This window comes from Chiloscyllium plagiosum, unplaced genomic scaffold, assembly GCF_037043375.1.
Source record: "Chiloscyllium plagiosum isolate Xiang-an unplaced genomic scaffold, Cpla_swu_hap1 HiC_scaffold_14, whole genome shotgun sequence".
NCBI lineage: Eukaryota > Metazoa > Chordata > Chondrichthyes > Orectolobiformes > Hemiscylliidae > Chiloscyllium > Chiloscyllium plagiosum.
This window is the reverse complement of record NW_028270152.1, coordinates 76,795,461-76,802,007: the sequence shown is the minus strand read 5'-3', so window position 1 is coordinate 76,802,007 and position 6,547 is coordinate 76,795,461.

Sequence of the window (6,547 nt, the reverse complement as noted above, 5' to 3'; positions counted from 1 at the left end):
GGACTAGCCATGCAAGTCCATAGCTCCCTGAAAGTGGAAACACTAAGTGATAAAGTAGTAAAGCAGGCACAAGCATGATTGCCTTCATTGGTTGGGGCATTGAGTATAAAAGTTGACCAGTCATGATGCAACTGTAAAAAACTTTAGTTAAGAGTATTGTCTGCAGTTCTGGTCACAACATTACAGAATGATGTGAAGGCTTTGGAGATGGTGCAAAGGAGGTTTACCAGGATTCAGAGTTGTTTGGAGTGTATTAGCTTTAAGGAGAGGTTGGACAAATTTGGATTGATTTCACAAGTGCATCATAAGCTAAAGGGCAACCTGATAGAAGGATATAAAATGATGAGAGGCATGGATAGGGCGGATAGTCTTATTTCCGAAGATAGAAATGTCAAATACTAGGGAGCATAGAGTCATAGAGATGTACAGCACAGAAACAGACCCTTCGGTCCAACTCGTCCATGCTGACCAGACATCCCAACCCAATCTAGTCTCTCAGTCAGCACCCAGTCCATATCCCTCTAAACTCTTCCTATTCATATATCCATCCAGATGCCTTTTAAATGTTGCAATTGTACCAGCCTCCACCACTTTCTCTGGCAGCTCATTCCATAGACGTACCACCCACTGTGTGAAAAAGTTGCCCCTTACATCCCTTTTATATCTTTCCCCTCTCACCCTGAACCTATGCTCTCTAGTTCTACACTCCCCCACCCCAGACTTTATCTATTTATCCTATCCATGCCCCTCATGATTTTATAAACCTCTATAAGGTCACCCCTCAGCCTCTGATGCTCCAGGGAAAACAGCCCCAGCCTGTTCAGCCTCTCCCTGTAGCTCAAATCCTCCAACCCTGGCAACATCCTTGTAAATCTTGTCTGAACCCTTTCAAGTTTCACAACATCCTTCCGATAGGAAGGAGACCAGAATTGCACGCAGTATTCCAATAGTAGCCTAACCAATGTCCTGCACAGCCGCAACATTTTTAAGATGAGAGGGGGGAAAAGTTTAATGGAGATGTGTGAGGCAAGTCTTTTTACACAGAGGGTGGTAGGTGCCTGGAACGCACTGCCAGGGCAGATGGCAGAAGCAGATATGACAGCAATATTCATTTTGACACATGAATAGGCAATGAATAGAGGGATATGGACCATATCCAGGCAGATGGGTTTAGTTTAGAATGGTATCATAACCAGGACAGGCACGATGGGCCAAAGGGCTTGTTCCGGTGCTGTAATGTTTTACATTCTATGTAAACACAGAGCAAGTCAGAGGCTAGGAATCCTCATTTCTGACTCCTCAAAGCTTATCCACCATCTATAAGACACAAGCTGGGAGTGTGGTGGAATACTCTTTACTTACCTGGATGAGTAAAAGACACCATCCAGGACAAAGCAGCCCACTTGATTGGCACCACATGCACAAACATTCACTCCCTCGATGCTCAGTAATAGTAGTGTGCTCTATCTACGAGATGCATTGCAGGAATTCACAAAGATTTCACTCAAAGGAACGTTAGAGAGCCATTTGACCCATTGCGCTCTCTCCCAAGATCCCTGCACTTGCTGCTTCTTCAGAGAGAACACTTAGAAAATAGAGAAGGATTGATGGTACAGAAAGAAGCTATTCTGCTCATAATGTCTGTGCTAAATGAGAAACCAGCCATGCAATCTAACCCTATTCTCCAGCACTCGTCCTAATTTCTGTAAGTCATTGGACTTCTGATGCAGGTCCTTTTGAGCGAGTCATGGGCTTCTGCCTACACGCTCCTTTCACGCACTGAGCTCCAGACCCCTGCCACCATCTGCAGGGGGAGGAAAAAATCTTCCTCTCCGCTTTAAGCCTTTGATGAATCTCTTTAACTCTATGACCTCTATTAACTGACCCCTGTGCTAAGAAAAATATTTCCTTCCCATCCACTTTATCCGCTTCCCTCTCAACTTTATACATTCCATCATGCCAGTTTCCTGTGTTCAAAGGAAATTAATTTCAGTCTATTGGATCTTTCATCATTGTTGCAATTTCTTAAGGTCTGGCAACATCCTCAGAAATCTCCCTGATACCCTCTCCAGTGCAATTACATCCTAATGGTAATGAGGAGACCACAACTCCTCACAGATTCAGTCCAACTAATTTTTTAATGCAGTACAGCATAACGTCCTTGTTGTATGTTCAATGCATTCCCAATATGTGAGTGGAGATAGTTTTTGCTCACCCAGTACTGGATGGTTTATCCGCTGCCTGACAATATAGCTACAAGTGAAGTCTTTAAGACAGGTGGTGCTGAGGTAGAGCTGCAAGACGTCATAGTACATGTGAAAATAACTCTGCTTTTGGAAGGAGGCAAGGGCAGCACAGACATGAGAAAGCAAGGGAGTTTTCCTATGAGAGGTGATTGAGTTGGTTCAGTCTGAACGCTTTGGGATTTAAAAGAATGAACAGAGATTGCGTTGAGACAGGTAAGATCTTTCGTGAGTTTGGCAGCATAGGGGTCATTAAGTATATTCAAGGTTGAGATAGATTTTTAGAACACAGAAGATTAGAGTGCAGTACAGGCCCTTCGGCCCCCGATGTTGCGCCAACCTGTGAACCTAATCTGAAGCCCATCTAACCTACACTATTCCATTCTCAACCATATGCCTGTCCAATGACCATTTAAATGCCCTTAAAGTTGGCGAGTCTACTACTGTTGCAGACAGTGCATTCCACACCCTTACTACTCAGAGTAAAGACCCTACCTCTGACATCTGTCCGATATCTATCACCCCTCAATTTAAAGCTATGTCCCCCAGCCATCACCATCCAATATGTCCCCCATCATCACCATAAGATAACCCTCTGATTATCTTATGTGTCTCAATTAAATCACCTCTCCACCTTCTTCTAACGAAAACAGCCTCAAGTCTCTCAGCCTTTCCTCGTAAGATCTTTCATCCATACCAGGCAACATCCTAGTATATCTCCTCTGAGTCCTTTCAAAAGTTTACACATCCTTCCTATAATGCTGCTGTCTGCAATACTCCAAGTGCGGCCGCACCAGAGCTTTGTATAGCTGCAGCATGACCTCATGGTTCCAAAACTCAATCCCTCTACCAATGAAAGCTAACACACTGTATGTCTTCTTAACAACTGTATCAACCTGGGTGGTAACTTCCAAGGATCTATGTACCTGGACAAAGAGATCTCTCTGCTCATCTACACTACCAAGGATCTTGTCATTAGCCCAATACTCTGCATTCCTGTTACTCCTTCCAAAGTGAATCACCTCACACTTTTCCACATTAAACTCTATTTGCCCCCTCTCAGCCCAGCTCTCCAGCTTATCTACGTCCCTCTGGAACCGGCAACATCCTTCGTCACTATCCACAACATACACAACCACTTGATGAAGAAGCAGCGCTCTGAAAGCTAGTGCTTCCAAATAAACCCATTGGACTATAACCTTGGTGTTGTGTGATTTTTAACTTTGTACACCCCAGTCTAACACCAGCACCTCCAAATCACAACTCCACTGACCTTAGTGACATCCACAAATTTACTAACCCATCCTTCTCTGCCCTCATCCAGGTAATTTATAAATATGACAAACAGCAGTTGGCCCCAAAACAGATCCTTGCAGTCCCCACTAGTAACTGAACTCCAGGATAAATATTTCTTTCAGCTAGCCAATTTCTGATCCAGCAAGGATCAGCTAGGAAATCAAAGATTATGGAGAAAAGTCAGGAAGGTGGAGTTAAGGATTATTGGGTATAGAGCGCTGTTGCTTCATCAGGTGAAATGAAGAATAGACAGGTACAGGATTTATAATCAAAGAGATCAGAAGGTCAAATAAATGGTGTTCGTGGAGTTCAGCAGATTGAATAGAATGTGCAGGTGATCAAGAGTGTCAGACAGGTGTGAGAAAGTGTCAAAGTGTGGCGCTGGAAAAGCACTTTAGGTCAGGCAGCATTGGAGGAACAGGAGAGTCGACATTTCAGGCATAAGCTCTTCATCAGCAATGTGAGTAAAGTGTAATAGCAAGTGAAGGAATGACCTATAATTTGATTAATTGAGGCAGAGAGATAATTACAAAAAATTAAAACAAGGTGGTGCTGGAGACAAATCAAATGACTGGAATAACATGATAGGTATAAGAAGCTCAAGAAATCCAAAACTGTGCAAACTAATTAAGGTAGATCATAACAAGTTCTCAAGGTGATGGTGTCAAAACAGGACAGTGAGGAAGATTTTGCAGAAACAGAATAATATGGTGTCTTTCTTGGATACATACATTTCCATCAAGGACACTCACCTCAGTACCTCACCCTACCACAAGCGCACAGATAACCTTGTGATGCTGCACATCTTTCGCTTCCACCCATGCTAAAGAAGTCATCCCTTACAGACAAGCCCTGCACATACACAGGATCTGATCAGATTAGGAGGGACGCGACAAAAACCTAAACATGTTAAAAGATGCCCTCGTAAGAATAGGATACAATGCTCAACTCATCAACTGCCAGTTCTGATGTGCCACAGCGAAAAACTGCAGCAGCCTCCTCAGAAGGCAGACACAAGACACGACCAACACAGTACCCTTCGGTCATCCAGTACTTCCCCTGAGTGGAGAAACTACACCATGTTCTTCACAGCCTTCAACATGTTATCGATGATGACGAACATCTTGCCAAGATCATCCTTACTCCTCCACTTCTCACCTCCAAACAACCTCCAAACCTTAAACAGACGATCGTTCACTGCAAACTGCACAGCCTTTAGGCCAACATTGACCACAACACCACAAAAGCCTGCCACAGCAATCTCTGCAAGATCATCGACATGGATACTACCATAACACGTGGCAATGCTACCCATGACATACATGGCAGATACTCATGTGACTTGGTCTATGCTGCCTGCCTGATACGCTGCAGGCACGGATGCCCTGAGGCATGGTGTGTTAGTGAGACCATGCAGACACAGCAATGGATGAATGGACACTATGCAACAATCGCCAGACAGGAATATTCCCTCCCAGTCGGAGAACACTCCAGCCATCAAGGACATTGGGTAAAAGCATCCTCCAAGGCGGCCTCTGAGATACGCAACAACATAGAACCACTGAGCCGAAACTGATAGTGAAGTTCCATACCCACGAACCGTGATCTTGAGTTCATGTCATGCTGCATGTGACCCTACCATACTGTTCTGTTTCTGTAAAATTTTCCTCACTGTCTTGTTTTGACACCATCACCTTGAGAACTTGTTACGATCTCTCTACCTTAATTAGTTTGTACAGTTTTGGATTACTTGTTACTTTGGTTAGACCCTGGCATGCGACTCTTATACCTATTGTATTACTCCAGTCATTTGGTTTGTCTCCAGCACTACCTTAATTTTAACCTTTTGTAATTAACTCTCTGCCTCAATTAATTGGACTATAGGTCATCCCTGCACTTGCTATTCAGCCTGTCGATACTCCACTCGGACCATTTGTTTGATATTTTGATTATAAATGTTGTGCTTGTGTGCTTCTCTTCACTTCACCTGACAAAGCAGCAGCACTTGAAAAGCTCATGATTTCAAATAAACCTGTTGAACTATTATCTGGTATCGTGTGACTTCTGACCTTGAGGATTATCACCTCAGCAATGATCTCACTGAATCGCAAGGGAAACTTGCTGGGCTGAATGGCCTACTCCTGCTCCTAATTCTGACGATCTATAAGGGTAGTTTTGTGGGGGTGCAGGGATACCTGTGCAGGAGCAGAAAGACAAGCCATTTTTAGGTGATTGTCTGGGTACGAAGAATTAGATAAGAATTGAACCATGTGAGAGCAGTCCAACCTAGATGGACAATAGGAGAGAGCTGTCGGAAGAGAATGGTGTAGTCAAATGTGCCAAAGGCTGCAGTCAGTTGACAGCATCAGAAAGCAAAAGCTTACCTTTGCCTCACTTTCACAGGATAGATCTTGTGACTTCAGTAAGACCTATATGTTCACTGTGACCTGATTCAAGTGGTTCAAACATACGGGCCTGGTCAGAGCAACTTTGGGAAGTGACAACACCTTCAAGGGTTATGGAACTGAAAAGAGGTTGGAGGTGTGATGGTAGTTTGCAAGAATGGTAGGGTCAAGGTTAGATTTTTTTTTAAAGGTGGTGATGAATGGCAGATTAAAATAACAGAGGGGTTTGCAGCCAAGCAAATAAGCTGAGGATGTCTTTGCATTTTGAAGCGATCTAGGAAAAGTGAAAAGCTTTAGTAAACAAAGAGTGGGACCTGATAGTATGGCCAGATCTTATTGTGGACATCTAAACATGTTCGCTGCCATATCCTTCCAAGCCTGTATTCAATGGACTTGAGGAATTGGACACGAAAGCCAGTACATGAAAGTAGGATGACCAGAGTTAGGCACAATCATGGTAGATGTGGAGACGCAGTTGAAAAAAAAAATCAGTAAGTGGTGGAATTGTTGTGATGAACATAGGGCCAGGAGCTGGAGATTTTGTAAGTGATTTGAGGTCTTTTTTGATCCCCAGGGACTGATATAAGAAATAGAGTTGGGATC